Source organism: Meriones unguiculatus, chromosome 5 (genome assembly GCF_030254825.1).
Source record: "Meriones unguiculatus strain TT.TT164.6M chromosome 5, Bangor_MerUng_6.1, whole genome shotgun sequence".
Lineage (NCBI taxonomy): Eukaryota > Metazoa > Chordata > Mammalia > Rodentia > Muridae > Meriones > Meriones unguiculatus.
In genome coordinates, this window is record NC_083353.1 from 41,002,640 (window position 1) to 41,022,503 (window position 19,864).

General features: G+C 42.1%; 1 protein-coding gene and 1 non-coding gene across 10 annotated transcripts in view; one reads left to right on the top strand and one right to left on the bottom strand.

Moving 5' to 3' along the window:
* Aak1 (AP2 associated kinase 1) overlaps positions 1–19,864 on the top strand; it is a 152,681-nt gene that overhangs the window by 38,163 nt on the left and 94,654 nt on the right. The gene's annotated exons all lie outside the window — the stretch shown is intronic.
* LOC132654496 (U6 spliceosomal RNA) lies at positions 19,156–19,259 on the bottom strand. Its single transcript, XR_009592136.1, has one exon. It is a non-coding gene; the product is annotated as a U6 spliceosomal RNA (small nuclear RNA).

Here is a 19,864-nt window from a genome sequence, read left to right on the forward strand (position 1 = left end):
TACATGTCTGTTACCTGAGTTCTGAAAATGGCTGTTAACTCTTAAACTGCCAGAGAATTTAAATAATATATACTAAATAATGTGTAGAGTTTGGAGAATTTGATTATATTCTGAATTCTGAATTCTTCTACATACCATCTCTCTAGTCCATTGGCTTTTTTATTAAGAAAAAAATAAAAAAGGTTATGGTCTCCCCAAAGCCTGTGGTCAAGTACTGTATCCAGAGAGCCCAGAGAGCTGACAAGGGTATTGCTATGGGGCATGCCTGCCTTTCTTTGATGTGCAAGAAAGGCTGAGCATTAGCCTAGATTCTCATTTCATAACCCAAAGTGCTGAACAACCTTTCAAGATTCCCCTTCGATGCCATGCTTTGAAAAAGAATGGATAGAAGGTGCACGTGGAATTGGTACTATCCGGGCTTAAAAAGAGCACACTATAGAATATGGAGATTTTGAAGAATGTTTTCTTTGGTACAGAATGATGACATGTGACATCAAGTGGCAATAGGATAAGTTAATCCCAGAGAGGAAATACATCCTTCACCTCAGCACTTGGGCAAGAGGGAACCCAGACCATGAGCAGAGTAGCTGGAGGTCCTACTTACTGCTCTGTTTTCATGCTGTTTCCCACTGGCAAGAATGTTTAATGGACGCTTGCTTCCTCATCAAAGTGAGTAAAAAAAAAAAAAGGATTACTTTATCTTAGGAAATGTTTGTTTTTATTTCTAACTCTGTGTGTGTGTTTTTGTCTGTGGGGTTATGTACACATGAATGCAAGTGCTGCAGGAGGCCAGAGTCATCAGATCCTCCAGAACTTGCATGACAGGCATTTGTGAGCTATCTGATAGGGTTCTGGGAATTGAACTAGGTCCTCTGCAAGAGTAGTTGCATATTCTCAGCTGTTGAGCTATATCTCCAGCCCATTGAGTCCCTCATCTTTGAAAATTTATAAATATTCTCTATATAATCTTCTATTAATTCTCTCATTTTTTTTTTTAGTCATCCCTGAGGAGCTGAAAATAGTAGTATCTTTGGGAAGGACCTATATGTGACAGTAAGATGCTTACACACAAACGTGCTGCCTTTTGGGCTGGTGGCTTGCTAGGCAGAAAGATATAAGATACGGAACCTGTGTGCATTGCACTTTATCAGTGGGGTGCTTTGTGAGGAAACCCAGATCTAACCATAGCTGATGGGGACAGAGCCACCTTTACTCTCAGCAAGGACTTTATTCTCTCTCCTGTCTTTTGGCTTATGCCTTGCTCTCAAACTATATTTTAAACTTAAAAGTTTGATGCTGGGTTTTGTTTGTTGTTTTCGAGACAGGACCTCTCTGCGTAGCTCTGGCTGCCCTGGAACTGTGTCAGCCCAGGCTGGCTTCAAACTCAAGAGTTCCACCTACCAGGCCTGTCAAGTAGTGGGATTAAAAGTGCACACCACCATGCCCTGGTGCTGGGGTTGAACTGAGGACCCTGCTCATGTTCATGCTTGAGTGTGGGCCTGCTGCTGAGTGGAAAACTATACTTCCTTCGAAGGCATTGGAAAGGTTCTACATTGTTGCAGACTGTCCAGGAAACTTCCCATTCTACTCAATTTTGCATTATTTAAAACATTCTACAATAATCATAATAATGTTTATACTCAGAAATATTAATGTTCCTACTGAAAAAAACAAAATTAAAAATCAAGACAGGAATGGAAATACTGAAAATCCATCTTCATTGAGTTTATGTCTTTTTTTTTTTTTACTTCCATAACTAGAAAACTATCTCAGTGCATTTTTGATAGTCATCTATTTGTCATCTATCTTTGTCTTCCTGAACCAACTTGACTTCACTATGAAAAATTTTATTCTTTTATTCTTTATTCTTATATATGCCCAGATTCAATTTGTGAGCATCATGGCCTGAGTCAGTTTCTGGAACTGAAATAGTGGAAGATTACCAGATTACCAATTCCTGCAGGTTGTTTCCTGACTGCCACATGCAAATATGTGTGTGCGCACGCACACACAGCCTCCCCACACACACATAGTACGCCTTTTAAAACTCTACTTTATTGAGGTGTTTAGGCCTCTACCTCCCTTCCATCAACCCCAAAAACTAAGTAGGAGAGAGTGAAGGTTAGTGGGGAGAGGGAGACCCTTTTACTTCTCTAGGCTGTTTAAAGCTGATGGGTCTTTTAGGCTCTGTACTAATCTCCATCAACTGCAGACGGAGCTAGCAGGCTCCTCCCTGCCGCTGCACCCCGAAGAGAAAACGTCTGTCTGCTCCAAACCTCCACACTCTCTCTGCTCTCTGGTCTCTCCCAACTGCTCCACGCCATACGCCAACACCTTCTTGTTCTTGACTCTCACATTTATACTCAGAGTCCTAGACCACGCCCCTTTCTGTATGTTGAGCGGAGGATCATAACCAGCTGGCAAAAACCGTGTTCCACATGAGACAATTAACAGCTGTGGACAAACTAAAGCTCAAACTGAAATTCCACAATTGGGATTAAAACAAAAACATATTTACATAACTGAGATTTTAAAGAACCAAAACTTCCCTTACTTTCACACACATACACACACACATACACATACAAACACACACAAACATAATTGATAGGGCCATCTTCCATGTTTTTCTTTGAAATATAAGTGTCACTTTTGGGGGGGGTTGAGGGAGCTTATTTTGTGCAGGGCATAGTAGTGAGAACCCAGGTCTGCTCAGCCCCACAGTTACAGCTTGTCATGGCAATGCGCCTCATTGGCAAGGAAGGTGGGCTTAGAACTGAGTCTGTGGCCAAGAGGGCCCCAGAAATGTGTTTCATTTGTCTTGTCCTTTCATTTTAAACTAACCCTTTTATTTGAAATAAATGTATAACAGTTCAAAAATAATGAAAAAAAATCTTATTCAAAATGGGCAGTATAGTATGTATGCTATGTCAAATTAAAAATGTTAAAAAATGCAAATTCCCATGTAGTCTAACCTCAAGTGCCAAAGGGCTAGTATTTTGCTACATTTGCTTTACTGAGTCTATAGTGTCTGTCTGTCTATCTATCTATCTGTCTATCTACCTATCTATTGCTAAGCTGTTTGAAAGTAAAAGTACCTTTATCATGAATTATTTCAGTATTTCCCCAAACATACACTAAGTCCAATTCTTAAAATAAGAAAATCAACTTCACATAAAATTTAATTATTCTGACATACAGGTTGTCTCATTAGTACCTGTTTTAGTAAATGAAAAAACACAGACAGGGCTCTAATCAGGATCAAATGTGTGGTTGTCTTGTCTCTTAAATCTCCTTTAATCTGGAACAGCTCCTTAATCTTGTTTTGTCTCTTGTGACCTTGATATTTCTATCGAGTACAGGCCAGTTCTTTTTGTAGGGTGTCCTGTATTTAGGTGAGCCTGGTGTGTCCTTTGGTGAGGTGCAGGGCATGCATATCTGTTGGCTGGCATGTCACAGCACCGTCTCCTCAGTGCATGTTGTCGAGAAGCACCCAGTGTTTCTCCTGTGACTGGAGACAAAGCTTGGCCAGTGGCACTGCTTCTGCACCACCCAGCCAGTGGCTTTTGTTGTTGGTACTTTTCTGCTGTGTAGTTAGTATTTTGTCGGGTGATATTTTTAGATTGTATAAATGTTCTGTCACTTATCAAATGCTCACCCACTAATGTTAGGATGTGTCGAGTCTTTTAAGACAAGGAACTGGGATGCTTAATGTAAATATAGATAGACTATATCCTTGGAGCCAAGTGAAGCCAGGAGAAGTGAGGCATTCAGCTCAGTAAACTTATCAGCCACATTAAAAAAACCAAAACAAAACAAAAACAAACAAACAAACAAAAAAAAAACTTCATTCTTTAGGAGATTTGAGGGTTTTTTGCAGATATTAATGTAATTTGCAGACATTAATGCGATACACTTAGCTACAATGTTGACACTGCTTATTGGTCCTAACCTGAATATTTAGATTCCTTTGTTCAATCACTCAGGGCCCAAATTGATTCCAGTCAGTTTATTCTAATCACAAGAATCCACTGGATCTTGAGCCTCGGCTCTGGTCTGTCTTTAACCTTTTGGCCCTTCTTTTTGCTTCTAAGGTGCTACCAGAATGATGTGGATTGCTTTTATGCTAAATGACCTTTTTACAAAATATTTTATGTCTCTGGGTGTTTTTCCTGCATGTATGTATGTGCAGTGTTTGTGTGTAGTGCCCCACAGAAACCAGAAGGCCGCGGATCATCTGGAACTGGAGTAACAGGCATTTGTAAGACACTCAATATAGGGCTGGGAACCAAACCCGTATGCTCTGCAAGTACAGCAAGTGCTCGTAATGGCTGGGGAATCTCTCCAGCCCCATATACCTTCCCCCTCATCTCTCCCTCCCTCCCTCCCTCCCTCCCTCCCTCCCTCCCTCCCTCCCTCCTCCCTTCCTTGCTTCCTTCCTTCCTTTTTTTCTGGGAGACAGAGTTGTCCTGGAGCTTGCTGAGTAGGCTAGGTTGGCTGGTCAGTGAGCCCTATCATCCTATCTCCATTTTCCCAGGACTGGAATTTAAAAAAGTGTGTGTCACCAAGCTAGGCTTTTCTCATGATCAAGCTCACGTCCTCATACTTGAATGGCAAGCAGTTTACCGTCTGAATTATCTTTTCACCTCTACATACTCTATGTTATATACACTTAACTCAAAATGTATGTGGGAGAACTTGAAACTTGTTAAAAACATTTTTTTAAAGGCTAGGGATGTAGGTTAGTGGTATAAAAATTGCTTAGCATATACAAAGGCCCTAGATTCTATCACCAAATACTGAATAAAACATTAAGATTAAAATACTTCATAAAAATATACTTCAACCATTTTAAGTATAGTCATACTGTGAAACCTGCTTTTTAAAAAACTCAATTAAACATTTCCTCCTATTGTTGAACATAAATGTTCATTTTTAAGGCTCCTTGCACAAACTATAATGTAGCAAATTTCTTGCTGTGGGATATTAAAGTTTACAGCTTTGGATATTAACACTATATAAAATATACATCTACTTTTATTAAGATAAGGGACCCAGAAAAACTGTTAGACCAATAGGGATATACTTTCTGAAGTTTCTCATGATGTAGTCACACTGCACTTTTACCACCATATTTAAGTGCTCATCTCATTGTATTCTCATTTTCATTCTGTTTAGAAAGTATTTTTACTTTCTAACCTCCACCCTTCCTTCCTCTTCTCACTATGTTGCCCAGGCTTCCCTGGAACTCTTGGACTCATGATATCATCCTTGTTATCCTCCCCAGTAGTTGGGATTCCAGGTACCAGGACCACTGTATCTTCCTCTAATTTCTCTTTTGATTTCATCTTTGACTTATAGGTTATTCAGATATATTTTATTTAATTTACAAATATTTAAGCATTTCCCCAGAGTTTTTTTCTGTTACCAAGTTATTTCTATGCATGATTATTATAATCATAGAACCTGCTTTGTAGGATTTAAATCTTTTCAACTTACTGAGAATTATTATGAGGATGTCCATCTTTTTGGCTTCTCTGGGCTACATTGAATAAATAGTTTGTCTTAGGGAACACAAACAGTAACAGAAGGTGATGAGTGAAAGTAAGGGTCTGTGTATAATTTTCATGATATCCACCACCATATGCAAAACAGTCCTTAAATAGTAAAGATTGGGCATGGCCACACATGTCTGTCTGTCTTCAGTGGATATTTAAGAAGAATGCATATTTTACTCTTAAGTGGAGTGTTTTATAAATGTCAGTTAGATTGCACTGGTTGATAGTGTTGGTTCAGGTCTTCTGTATTCTTACTGATGTTTAACGAGATTACTGAAACCTTGAAGTATTTTAAAGTTCTTTAAAATTTTTTATTTACTGTTATTGTGTGTATATGATGTATGTGTGGAGATCAGAGGATACTTTGTGATCTGGGGATTGAACCCAGGATGTCAGGTTTGTGCAGGAAGCACCTTTACCCACTGAGCCATCCTGCCAGCACATCCTTGTAGAGTAGTAGCTTTTGTTTTGTGTGTTTTGAATCTCTGTTCTTTTGTACACACACATTTAGAATTGTTTCCTTGATGAAATAAGTGATCCTGTACTGTCACGGCTGTATGTTGTTGGATGTTTGTTGTTCTTCCAATATGATAGTCTCACTTTGGGGGGAGGGGAGCAAAGGGGAATGCATGTGCGCTCATGCACGCGTGCTTGTGTGTGTTCATGTGGTCACACATGTGGGTCTTCACACATGCACCTGCACATGGAGGCTAGAGGTCGACTTTGGTGGTGTTCCTCAGATGCTGTTCACCTTGTTTTTGAGGCACAGTCTCTTACTGGCCTGGTGCTCAGTAACATAGCTCCAGGCCTCTGCCTGTTTCCACTTCTCTGGTGTTTGGTTATATAGATGCATGCTGCTATACCAGATTTTTTTTTTTTTTCAGGGTTTTGTTATGCATCACTGTCTGGCCTAGAACTCATTGAGTAGACCAGATTGACCTCACACCTAAGAAATTTGTCTGATTTACCGTCCAAGGGCTGGGGTTAAAGCTGGTGTATTGTGATGTCCAGCATATACGGGCTGTTTTGTTTTTTTAAATGTTCTGGGGAACAAACTCAGGCTCTTATGTTTTCACAGTAAGCACCTTATTGCCTGGGCTAGCTCCCTCATCCTATTTCTCTGCATTTTATTTACTTACTTATTTTTCTCTACTTCCCTTTTTAAAAAGTTTGCTCTGTACTTCTCTGGCTGCTTTTATGGCAAAAAATGTGTCTGCGGTTCATTTGTGTTGGATTTTGAGGTAGAAGCTCATCCTGTAGCCCTGCCTGGCTTGGAGCTCACGATATAGATCAGACCTTGAACGTGTGGCTGTCCTGCTGCCTCAGCTTCTCAAGTGCTAGGATGATGGGCATGAGCTACCACATCCTGCTCTTTTAAATAGGGGCCATCCTCATGTCACAGCTATTGCTGACGCTTTTGATTGAACAGGCATCTGATGGAAGAATGTGTGTGAAGAGCTACAGCCTACAGCAGGGTTTCCTCCTTCACTTTATTCACATTTATGGCTGGATAATTCTTTTCTGTGGGACGATGTTCTGAGCATTGTAGAATGTTGGCATTTTGGCGTCTACTTAGTGCCAGTAACACTTCTGGTCTCCAGAGCTGTAGCAGTGAAACTGTCCAAAGATATTGTCACCTGTTCCTCAGGGTCCAAAGTACGTCTCTTAGTGCAATCTGGATCCTGAAGTGGAGCTGTGCACTGCCCGTGAGAAGTGTTGACAGCCAAGCAACCAGTGGCTGGCTGAGTGGCTCTGTGCATAGCTGAGCAGTGTTCTCATGTAGATTGGAGAAGCGGGGATTATAGAGAAGAGGTTTCTTCTCCCGTGTAGTCTATAGATTGTTCAGGTCACTTTGCCTCCTCTGCTTCTTCATTCTTTGTCTTTTCTTAGTGAAGCTTCTGGATAGGAGAACCAGGTGAAAGTACTTGGGAGTTATTAAAGAAAATGTTATGAAAATTATAAGCAGACCTCCTGGTGACACCTTGCCTCAACTTTCCAATTTAAGTTCTGCTACACTCTCTGTGGTCTTTGAGGTTTAAAATGTTGAACCAACTCTAGCCCCTTTGGTCCTCGAATAAAGTGATTTAGAAGTCATTTGCAGAGACTTCTCCATGAAGCAGTCTCATTTTCGCTGATGTGGTTGCTGTGGGTTGTAGGCATGCTTCTGCCATACCTTGTTCTGGCAAATTTAGGGGGTGGATTGAAGTTGTGTGAATGACCAGCTGACCCTACTGGTTTTGGCCAATTTCCAACTCTTTGTGAGTATTTTGCTATAGTGTAGGTGCTGAATTGGGCATCTTCATTGGCTTTTCTGATCTTTTGAAGTGAATACTCTGTTTTGTTCCTTAAATCTCCAGGTCTCCTAGAATAAATGTAGTGATGCTATGTTGATTCTGTGACTATGAAAATCTTAACTACTTATGTTCTGTAAGAGGTAGGCATGCAAAGCCATTTAAAGTCCTATTGCTTCTTCAGAATCCATCTGAAATCTGTTTCAAAAATCTTTACCTATATAATTCTAAGTGACATTTCATCAATAACAGGCATATATATATATAATATAATATAATATATATATATAATATATATGTAATGCTTTGTTACATGTTTTATTTTCCTAACAAAATTGTGTATGAGGGAAGTAGGGGCAAGTATTTGAATGAACATCACATTTTCATGCTAAATTAAAATCCCTTTTGTATTTGTTGTTGTTTTGGACAAGTCTCATTGTGTGGTCCAGACTGACCTCAAAATGACTTCCTGTCTCAGCCTACCTAGCTGAGATTTCAGGTGTGCATCACCACGTCCTACTTTCTCATTTGATTGTACTACTAATTTAAAGATTATTAGGATGTATTTAATGATTCCTGTTTCACAACTGTGAAAATGGAGCTTTGCAGAAATTGAGTTGCCTCCATTTAATAGGTGGTCAAGGCAACATAGCACCCATTAGGTAGCGGGTTTCTAACTAGAGATTGTGCAAACCTACCAGTGGCTCTCAATTAGCTCTCTACTGCAGTGTATTGAGATATCTAAGCTTGCTCTGCTGGGGAGCTGGCCCTGGCCAGTGGGTGTCTGATGCTGAGTCACTCCTGCCCTGACTATGTCCTCTAGGAAGGACGGGCACTGCAGAATGACAGGCTGGACTGGGCATACAAATGCTGATTTGTGCAGCCCCTTGACTTAGCTATCTTGGAATGTGCACACTCTCCCTTTCTCAAGAACCTTTGCTGCTCACAGTCCTCAGTGTCTGTTTCTCCAGGAGAGCTGTGTGATGATAGCAGCTCAAACTGGGTGTTTCAGGAGAGAGTCCTAGTCTGCCTCTTCAGGATCTTTGCAGCATGTGCATTTCTTCCAGTGTGAAGCCTGCTGCTGTGGTAGCGTGCTCATGGAAAGAGCTCATCTTCTAGTGTTCCCTCATGTCTTCTGTCATGGTTGTTTCACCTGGGGCAGTGCCTTGCAGAGTTCTTTGATGTGCTTCCCTGGCCTGACAGAGCTGCCTCTGTACATCATTTCCTAAGAATCAGCCGAACCATGTTTTCTTTAGCATTTTGCTTGGCTCTCTTCTGTAGAGACAAAATGGAAGCTATGTGAAACAAACTAGGAACCACTAACCTCCCTGCCCACGCCCCACAGTGCAGAGGTCTGCCTAGGGCAGTGGTTCCGAACCTTCCTAATGCCCATGAGCAGAACTTCAAGTCAAGTGTATCATGTGTCAGCAAAAGTTCCTCTAACAGAGTTTGCTGAGGTACTGGTGGTGGCAGATGCATACCAAATGGGTATTACTTAGGAAGGAGAGCTTGGTGGGCACTGGGGCTGAGCATTTGCTGGGTACTTCTGTGGTACACATGGCTCTTTAATACAGTTCCTCATGTTGTGGTGACTCCCAACCATAAAATCATTTTGTTGCTACTTTATAACTATTTTTGCTACTGCAATAAATTGTAATGTAAATATCTAATATGCAGGATATCTGCTATGTGACTCCAAAGGGGTCTCACTGCACAGGTTAAGGCTGGCCTAGGGATTGCAGTTTACTTTCAGGACACCACTTCAACATCTACAGTTTGGGTCCCAAACTGTACCTTCATTTAGTGGAGTGTTGCGGATAAATTCTGGTCACAGCTCCTAAGTCCCCCTTTGTGCTGTCTTTTAGGTCTTGACTCTTGTTTGTTTGAGGTTGAGTCTCACTATGAATTCCAGGCTGGCCTGGAACTTGCTCCTCCTCCTGTCTGCAGAGTGCTGGGATGACAGGCCTTTGTCAGTCCATCCAGGAACTGACTGTTTTCAGATCCCAGCCTTCTCCTCTTCTCAGTCACGCTGTGCTGCTAATCCAGGTTCTACTCGCCTTATTTCCCTACTTTGAAACCTCTTTGTTGGTGGCCATGTGCTGTCTGTGTGAAGACCGACCCTGCCTAATCAGACACATCTCTACACTATTCTGACCGAAAAACTCAGTGATGAGAACTCATTTTTCTTATCTGTACTCTGACATTTACCTTAGCCAACAACTGGCTTTGCAGTGAGGCTGTGAAAACAGATTGAGCTTAGTGTATATATATAGTGTCTCTCAGGATTGAATCCATTTTCCTAAAAACCTCATCTAAAGAACAGCACACAGCTTTGGAAATCAGACACTATCCTTTTGGTAGCATGTCTTTCATTGGAGGATCCAGTTTGAGCGCTGAGGTGTTCTCCTATATAATGTAGTGGGATGGTCCTCACAATACTAAACCTTTATCTCCAGTCAGATGTGCTCCTTGATAGAAATAAAGAGCTCAGACCGGCTTGCTTAAATGGAATAATCATGAAAACCTGTGTGGGGGAAAAACATGGTTGTGTGAGCAAGCATAAAATAAATGTGTAAACTGACAAGTAACAAAATCGTACAATACCCAGCACTCAGTGCCTACCTGAGCCATTCAGAGGGGAGGCTTTCTGTCACCTGAAGCTATTGATTGTTTCCCTGTAACCTAGAGAGTCATTGCTTAAGAAGAGCATGACTAGTTGTCCTCCTTAATCTAAGGGATAAGAACCGATGGGACTTCAAGCCGACTGTATCATGTGTTAGCCAAAGTTCCCGTAACAGTTTTCTGAGGTACTGGTGGTGTCAGATGCACAGCAAATGGGTGTTACTTAGGAAGGAGGGCTTGGTGGGAACTGGGGCTGAGCATTTGCTGGGTGCTTCTGTCCACATGTCTTGGGCACTTTGTGACAATTTTTAATGTAACCTTGAGGTCCCTGTAAAGTAGGTGATGGGTGCTCATTTTATAATTGAATCCAAGTCATGTTACTACCAAGAATTTGTACTGGAATTAGAACCCATCTCTGACTCTAGAGCCTTGCTCCTGAGAAGTGAGGTAGGTTTTAGGGAACAAATGCTGCTAGTTTGGACAGAAAGCCAGGGCCCAAAGAAGGAGGTTTGCAGCCCAGCGTCATCTCTCAGTGTTTCCCTCAGGGGAAAGCACAGTGTACTGTTTTTCATGGCTTGATGCCTATTTGAATCACCTGTGGAGATCTGAAGCCCCGCACCCTCCAGCCTAAGAATTCTGAGTGGGCTTCTCATGGACTGGTGATGCTGATGTGCTGTTAGGAATAAGAAGCTCCATTCATGAGGAGAGGTTGGAGAGACAGACTTTCCAAACATTTTGTGATCTAGAGAAGGTCTGGAGCTCAGGGGCCACCAGGTTCTTTGTTCCATACTTACTACTCCAGGTGATTTAGAAAATGCAAAGAAAAATACTTTCCAAGCGCCTTGGAAGAGTTTTTAGCTCTAGGTCACATCCTTGGTTAAGATCACAATTGAGGCCTAGGTTTCCCCACTTCCTTTGTGTTGTTAAGCCTTTTGAATATTTTCAACACCAGGAGCTCTTTGGGGTCATCTAATCTGTGTAATTACTTTCTCTTATCCCCTTGGTAAGTCTTCTTCTGTCTGAAATCTCCTGCCTGCCTCTTTGCCTCAGGACCATCCTGGCACTTGGCTATCCACTCAGCCTCTGAGGTTCACAGGTCACAGCTTTGCAGATGACTGCTTGGGTCTTCTCTCCAAGCCTCTCTCATCCAGAAAAGGCTGGAAAGCTGTACCGTTCCCTTTATAGATACAGGGCTTAGATGCAACCTGCTGCACTGGCGTCTCAGGTCTCTGTGTGCTCTCTAACGAGCTCACTGTTCTGCAGCCCATCCCACCATTGTTCATTCGTGTAGACTGTGCCTTGTATTTTCTAGAGCCCTAAGGCCGATGACGTTGGGAGGGCAGGAGTGCTCCATCCGTCAGGCAGAAGAAGGCGTAGGGAGGGGCTGTGCTTTCCATTCAGCACTGTGCTGGGTTCTGTTTCATAGCTTTTCCCTCAGTGCTAGAATGTCCAAATACAGACAATAACCAAAGCTCAGAGAAAGAAGTGAGGTACCTTTGCCAGTGTACTAGAAATCAAACCCAAATACCAGAGGAAAGGTCATGACCTTTTCTTTATTCCGCAAGTCATATAATATATAAAGCATTTGCTCTATTCAAGCACACTTATTGGGTAAGTGGAATTTAAATTTGTTTTCTGGTCATTTGGGTGGACTTTAGAGCTCAAGACTTGGCATTAACCATAATGCAGGAGAGTTGTAGGATCTGGGACAGTAGTGAGAGTTGCAGTGTGAGAGCTGGAGTGAGGGCAGGCACAGGCCCTTCCTAAGCTAGCCTGTTAGAACTGGGTCTCATGTAGGCATTCTCCCAAACCAGTGTCAGGACTTGGGAAACCTAAGGGAACCAGAGCATAAGTGTTAAGCTAAGGGGTACAAGGAATGGTATGACAGTATAGACTTTCTCATTGTGTGGTTTAGCACCAATCTTTTTTTTAAAGTCTCTTATTCCTGAATTACATCTTAATTGTGTACATACCTTTCCTGGCAGCACTAACAGGACCTCAGGTTTTGTATCTACAAAACAGTAATCATGTTGATTATAATGAGGGAATGGGCACATATAAACAGAAGATTTCTTATATTAGAAATGATGCTCAGGGTTCCTTAAAGTCAACTGAGTGTAAGATGGCAGCTTTGACGAGCTTGGTTGAAGGGAATGATTTCTTGTTCTGGATAGCTCCAGAATAGGAAGGAAGAGCAGAGTGAGGTGCCTGCATTGGGAGCTGGGTGGAAAGCTTTTAACATCTTTGGAACTAAATGACGCCTCTGAGTATCTGTAGTGAGAGGATGAGGGAAATCAAAGACTGACCCTGATTTGGTCCTGATGTGTGGTCTTTTTGAAAGAAGCTTGAGCTCGGTTATGAGATCCCGAGTGATGTCTATGATACCTAAATGTGAGGTATAGCCAAATAAGTCAGCTCCCATGAAAACACTAACATCTGAATCCTGTAGTTGAACCTCAGAGAGTGCCAAGAGATTATTTTAAAGGTACTATCAGAATAAGTGCAGCAAGGTATTAACTTCATTCTCTGTGACAGGCTGGGAGATCAAGGTACCAAGAGAAGGTGCCACTACATGTCTGGATTACTTTAAACGAATGGTAAAAGCAACCTTTGGCACTCCAACCTGATTTCGTTCCTTTTATCCAAACATGGTATTACCGTGTTCCCGAGAGCAAATTATAATGAAAGTAACCACAGTATAAAGCTCATCAGCCCAGAGTCTCAGAATGAAGCCGAGAAGCTGGTTAGAGACGAGGTATTATGTAATGACCTAATTATGAGGCCTGCCATCTGCTTAGGAGTCATGCCTGCCTGGTTAGGAGGCCCTAATTGTGGTGAGTTTTTTGCTTGTTTGTTTGTTTGGTTTTGTTTTTCTTTTAAGGAGGAGGCTACATTGTTAATGGACCATTCTCTCTCTCTCTCTCTCTCTTCCACTGTGTATGTCTGTCTGTCTGTCTGTCTTCAAAATGACACTAAAACATTAGTACCTTTCTTGAAGTAGGTTCTGGGGGGAGGAAGATGAAGCAGCTTTTGAGGGTGCCTGAGCAGCTGTTTCTCATAGCTTGGATGTCAGTGGTGGAAGGTTAATGAAGCTGTGAAGTATACTCTGGTGTCGAGCTGGGTGGTCAAGGGAAGGTAAGCTTCCACATCTACCTGGAGAACCAGCTGAGATTTTTTTTTTCCATTCAAGAAAGGTGACATGGTGACATGTGTAAGGCTGACGTCGAAGGATGCTGAGGCATGCAAGGGTAGCTTGGCAGTTGGGAGAGGGTGGGGGATTGACTTTGAGAAGAGCTAGAGATGGCGGGGGAAGGAGAGAGATCCACTTGCTGTGTATATGGGTGTGTGTTCATGTGGGTGCATCTGGAGGCAGGGAGTCAGTGTTGGGTGTCCTGAATCATCCTGCACCTTGTTGTTGTTGTTATTTGAGTCAGGGTCTCACTGACCCAGAAGCACATCAGTTCATCTAGGACAGCTGGCTAGTAAGCTCAAGGGATCGCCTGCCTGTGCCTCTGCAGTGCAGGGGTTAGCATCACTGCACCAGACTTTTAAAAACATGGGCACTGGGATTTGAAGTTGGATGCTCATGCAACAGTCACTTTACTGATTGAGCCATCTCACCAGTCCTTTTAAAATGTGGGTGTTTTGGCTATGGGTGAAAAAGAAAAATTTGCATTTTGGGGGGAAAATACTGCAATCTTAGAAAAAAAGGACCAAAGTCAACTTAAAATTGAAATTGCCATGCTCAGAACTCCTGCTGAGCCTTTGATGGGATATAGGACCAAGGATCAAAAACAAAAATTGTAGGATGTGGAGAAGGTTAAGGTGAAGGGACACTGTCTGAACCTTTTTGATTTGGCCCTCAGGTTGTAAGGGTTGTCTGGTTGCCAGCCACTGGGGCCACTGGCCACTGGCTGTGGTGCTTGTCTGAGGAACACAGGGAATGTCTTAGTCAGGGCTTCATTGCTGTGAGGAGACACCATGACCAAAGCAACACTTATAAAGGACAGTATTTCATTGGGGCCGGCCTACAGTTTCAGAGGTTTAATTAGTCCATTATCATCATTTTGGGAAGTATGGTAGACATGGTGCTTGAGAAGGAGCTGAGAGTTCTTTTTCTTTTTTCTTTTAAAGATATATTTTATATATATATATATATATATATATATGTGTGTGTGTGTGTGTGTGTGTAAAACAAGGAAGACCCTATGGAAGATGCTTAATCCTCATTCAGAAGGGCAGACAAGATAGACATTGGAAGTAGGAGAAGACAAGGAACAGGACAGGAGCCTTCCACAGAGGACCTCTGAAAGCCTTTACCCACCAGGGTATTGAAGGAGATACTGAGACTCATAGCCAGACTTTGGCCAGAGTGCCAGAAACCTTATAGAAGAAAGACCTGGAGGGGACAGGAACTACACAAGGAGACCAACAGAGCCAAAAAAGTTGGGCCCAGGGGTCCTGCAGAGACAGATACTCCAACCGAGGACCTTGCATGGAGAGCACATAGACCCCCTGTTCAAAGGAAGCCCATAGACTGCTCAGTTTCCAAGTGGGTTCCCTAGTAAGGGGTCCAAGGGCTGTCTCTGACATGAACTCAGCGGCTAGCTTTTTGATCACCTCCCCCTGTGGGGTGCAGCCTTGCCAGGCCACAAAGGAAGATGATGCAGCCAGCCTTAATGAGACCTGATAGGCTAGGGTCAGATAGAAGGGGAGGAAGTCCTCTCCTATTAGGGTACTAGGGAAAGGGCATAGAGGGAGAAGAGAGAGGGTGGGTGGGACTGGGAGGAGACAAGGGAGGGGTCTGCAGCAGGGATACAAAATGACTAAATTGTAATAAATAAATAAATTAAATTAAAAGAACAATACATGCACATTAATGAACATTAAAAAAAGGAAAGAAAATTTCTTTACTTTTAGGTTTTGAAAATGGCTGATGTTGAGAAAATCAGTGATTGGAGCGAAGGTAAACACCTGTAGGAAGGAATGCTTTTAGTTTCTTGCCCAGTAGCGCAGGGTTGTAGCTGCTTGTAATCTGCTTCCTTCTGCTGCCACCTCCACAGAGAGCAGTGCTTCTGGTTAGCTATTCATCCCCTGTGCAGGGTTCAGGAGGAGGGGCTATGCATGTCACATCCCAGAAGAGTCACCCAATTGTTGCAGATGTTCCAATAGTCAGGGTTTTCTCCTCTGCCAGGGCCACACAATTATTATAAAGAAACTAGGTGTCCAGAACAGTCTGGTGACTTGCCCAGGGCAAGCCTTTTGTGAAAGTTGGATCAGAACTAGGATTTCTGCCTTCCAACTCATTCTTCTTTTAGTTGCCCCTGGTATATCTCACATGGAGATGTGTTTGAAAGTTTGCCAGAGCAGCTGGGTAACACTGTAATAGTGGGTTTGTGTCCCTCAGTCCTGGATAGATGGAGGGGATGCGGGACGCTTCAGCATGTTTTCTGGCCCCAGCAAGGTTAGACATTACACAGCAGTGCTATTTTTTGTATGTTTACAAGGACTTTAGGCCATACAACGATCTGCCTCTTTGTTTTTTCTTTGACCACCATGTTGGGGCCTTTGGAAATAACTCTAGGGTAACCAGTTTCTTTCATCTTCCTGACGTTCTGACTAGGTTGAGCAGACAGCTGACAGAAAGTTCTCTGTTCTGTAGAATATTACATAGCTATACTTAAGATACGGATTTTGGTGTTTTCTTCAGTGGCAAGCATTTTTCAGGAGAACAAAAATTTGTAGTTGTTAGATTCCCTGCTACAGAGCCATTATCGACTTCCTCTCCAACTTCCTTCTCTAGTGGGTTTTAAAAAATTTATTTATACATATGGTCTGTGTAGCTTTCAGGTTCTTGAAACCAAGAGTTACTTTTATTCTAAGTGTTCTCAGTATACTTAAGTTTTTACTTTTTATTCCCAAGAGTTATCAACTGTCTCAACCCCTGAGCATTCATTCCCCTAACTGTGATGAACTTTGTGTCTAGAGGGCTTTAAAAAAAAAAAAGCCTCTCAGAGCCCCTTTCAGGCCTGCTGAATTAGACGCTTTATTAGTATCCAGCTGATTATGAAGGTTTTCATCAACACTGCAATGTGTACCTTGATGAAATGTGTACACTGCAATGTGTAGATTGAGTAATTAGTTTAGTGGCTTGTGAATTTATTTAGAAGCTTTTGAAAGAACCAGAGGTTTGTTGTTGTTATTTTGTTTTGTTAAAAAAGACACTACACTATATTTAATATGATCTAAGAAGGGGGTTTTCTGCAATAAAATTAGTGAAAATAATTCTTTAGGTATATTCAAAACATGTTGAAAATGATCTGGCTCAAAATATGTTGAAAATGGTCTGGCCTACCTGGACCAGGTGAGATCTACTAAACTGAAAGGAAATGTTTTAATTGGGCTTTTAAAAAACACATTAAAATGTGTCTTATTGTAAATGAACTGAAAATTGACATTAATAAAAATTAATAAATTTAATTAAATTAAAAGAAAAATACATACATTAAAAGGAAGAAAATTTCTTTACCTTTAGGCTTTGAAAATGGCCGATGTTGAGAAAATCAGTGATTGGAGCGAAGGGAAACACCTATAGGAAGGAATGCTAAAATAGAAGTGACAGGAACAAACATTTGAAGTTAAGATATCTTTTATTTGCTTCTAAATTAGCATCTTTTAAAAGCTTCTATATTTTAAAATATGCACTTTCATCTCTGGGCTAGAAATAACCTTTTTTTTTTTTTCTGTCATTGATTAAGCATAGGAAAAAACGCTCCGAAAAAAGTAGTGTGTTAGTGCCCTAGACATTCAGTAGAGTTGGCCTGCTTTAATCTTCCACTTTTGCTGATATGGCAACTGAGATACTAGACAGATCCACATGCCCTAACTCAGTTGTGGTGGACATGCTTGTCATCTCTGCATTCAGGAGGCTGAGCAAAGAGGGTTTTTCTTGAGTTCCAGGCCAGTGTGCCCTGTATAAGCAACCCTGTCGAAAAACCAAAACAACCCAAAAGAACAAACAAACCCTTCAAAACACATACATTAACCAAGACTCTTGGTGGTCACAGGAACGTTATTCTACTTAATTAGACTTAAAAGTGGAGTGGGGAGGTAGGAAAAGGACAGTGTTGCTCTGGAGCCAGAAGTTGGGCAGCAGCTCAGGAAGGTCTGTTGTTAGGAAGCAGAGCTGTCAGGAGTTCCTGGCTCCTGCCCTCAGTGCCTTGAATATTCCTGCGTGGTTTTCTTTTCTTCCATTAGCTGCCTTATGTAGTCAGCATGTTGGCCGTCCTGTTCCCTTGCTATTGGGTCTGCTGCCAGGAAAGATTTAGACTTCCCTAGTCCATGTTCCAGGGCGAGAGAATCAGAGTGGCCCAGCTGAGGTCAGGTATCACTAATGGTATTGTTTTTTGAGACAATACCATTGTGTGTGTGTGTAGCCTTGGCTGTCCTGGACTTGCTTTGTAGAGCAGGCAGGTCTCGAACTCACAGAGGTCCACCTACCTGCCTCCCTGAGTGTTGGTTGGGCTTATAGGCATGTAGCACTGCACCCAGCTCGTAATGGTATTATTTAATTCACGTGTTACCGTGATAATTGGGCAGTTATAGCTGTCTTGTTTCTGTTCTGAGAGCGCTCTAAGAAAGTCCAATGTTCTAAAAGAAAAAGGTTGTTCAGGAGCACAGCATGGTAGTGTGTACAGGCAGAATAAGCTGACCTGAGAATCATACTTTGGCAATTAAGTATTAAGTATTAAGTATCTGGATATTAAGGAATGGGGATTGCTGATGGTAGGGCATGGGTGGATGGTGGTCACATTCACAGCCATAATCAGGAAGGAAATGAGGCTGGTGGGCAGGGAGGTAGATATGGAGGGGATATCTAGGGCATAGTTTGAGGTCCCTGTGAAAATTACAAATGGAAATTCCACCAGATAAATGAGAAATGCAAATACATAGATCTGGGCCTTTGGTTGTCAGTATTAGCAGTGCCATGAAAGTTTGCTTAAGTACTTTAGGGGTGGGGTCACCAGGAAGTATTGTGGAATGAAATAAGGTGACTCTTAACTGAGTCTTGAAGACACACTAGCTCTTGGGGAGAAGAGAGGATAGGGCTCTCCAGAGATGAAGTGCACAGAGATGCAGGAGGAAAGCAGAGCACTCCTCAAAGGATAGCATTTTTCTGAAGAGTGACACTAGTGAAAACAGCTGCATCTGGAAAGTGTCCTCTGGACTGAGCCAAAGGGATTATGAGAGGTTCCTGAATGACTGGCAGCCAGAAAGAAGAGTGAATGGGACACAAGAAAACAGGCCATTAAAAATGTCTGCTTGAGGGAGGGGGACACATCAGGGATACAAATTGAATAAATTGTAATAAATGATAATTTAAAAAGGCTGCTTGTGAAGAAAGGGAGGAGGTATTTGAGTTGGATCAAGAGAGGATTGATGAGCAGGGTGTGGTGGCGCACGCATGCAAACCCAGCACTCTGGGAGGCAGAGGCAGGTGGATAACCAGTCTGGCCTCCAGCTCAAAGCAAGCCCAGGACAGCCAAGGCTACAAAGAAACCCTGTCTCAAAACAACCAAACCAAACCAAACCAAAACAAAAAGACGAATAATGAGATTTGTTGTTTTGTTTTTCCTTTTTTAAAAATTCTTTACTTTATTCACAAAAAAATTACATTTTATTCACAAAATATGGAACGCTTCACGAATTTGCATGTCATCCTTGCGCAGGGGCCATGCTAATCTCTTTATCATTCCAATTTTAGTATATGTGCTGCCGAAGTGAGCACTTTTTTCCTTCTTTTTAAAGACAGAGAGCTATGGATCCCAAGTAAATATTAGTGAGCAAGAGGAAAGAGAGTAAAGTCAATAAAGGGATGGAAGGTGTGTTGGCTGGTGCAAGGATTTATAAGGGAGAAGAGGCAAGGGGAGGATGCTGCTTATAGTCAGGACTGAGAAATTTGAAGTTAGTAGTTTGAGGTGTTGGAGGTTGGTGAAATCCCTTTTGGGAACTGAGACTGTTAGAAATGAAGTCATTGACCCTAGATGTAATTTGGAGTGTGAAAATGGTGGCAGTGCTGTACAGGGCAAGGAGCTGGGGAGGAGGTGTGGTACCTGGGAACAGGATCTCACATTATGTGAACTCTATTCTGATCAGGTTGCTGTTGTGCTTAGTGTTGGACTCTTCGGGTTTCCTTAGGATTGAATCACTAATTGCAATGAAGCCAACTTCTGCCTCAGTCAGCATCCCTTCATATTCAGCATTCAGAGAAAAATCTAAAGACATCTTTCTGTGTGCAGTTTCATGGAAGTAGTTTTTATCCGCTCCTATCACATACTCTTCTTAACTTGACTCTATTGGATGTGTGCATGGTCTGATTTTGATCTAAATCCA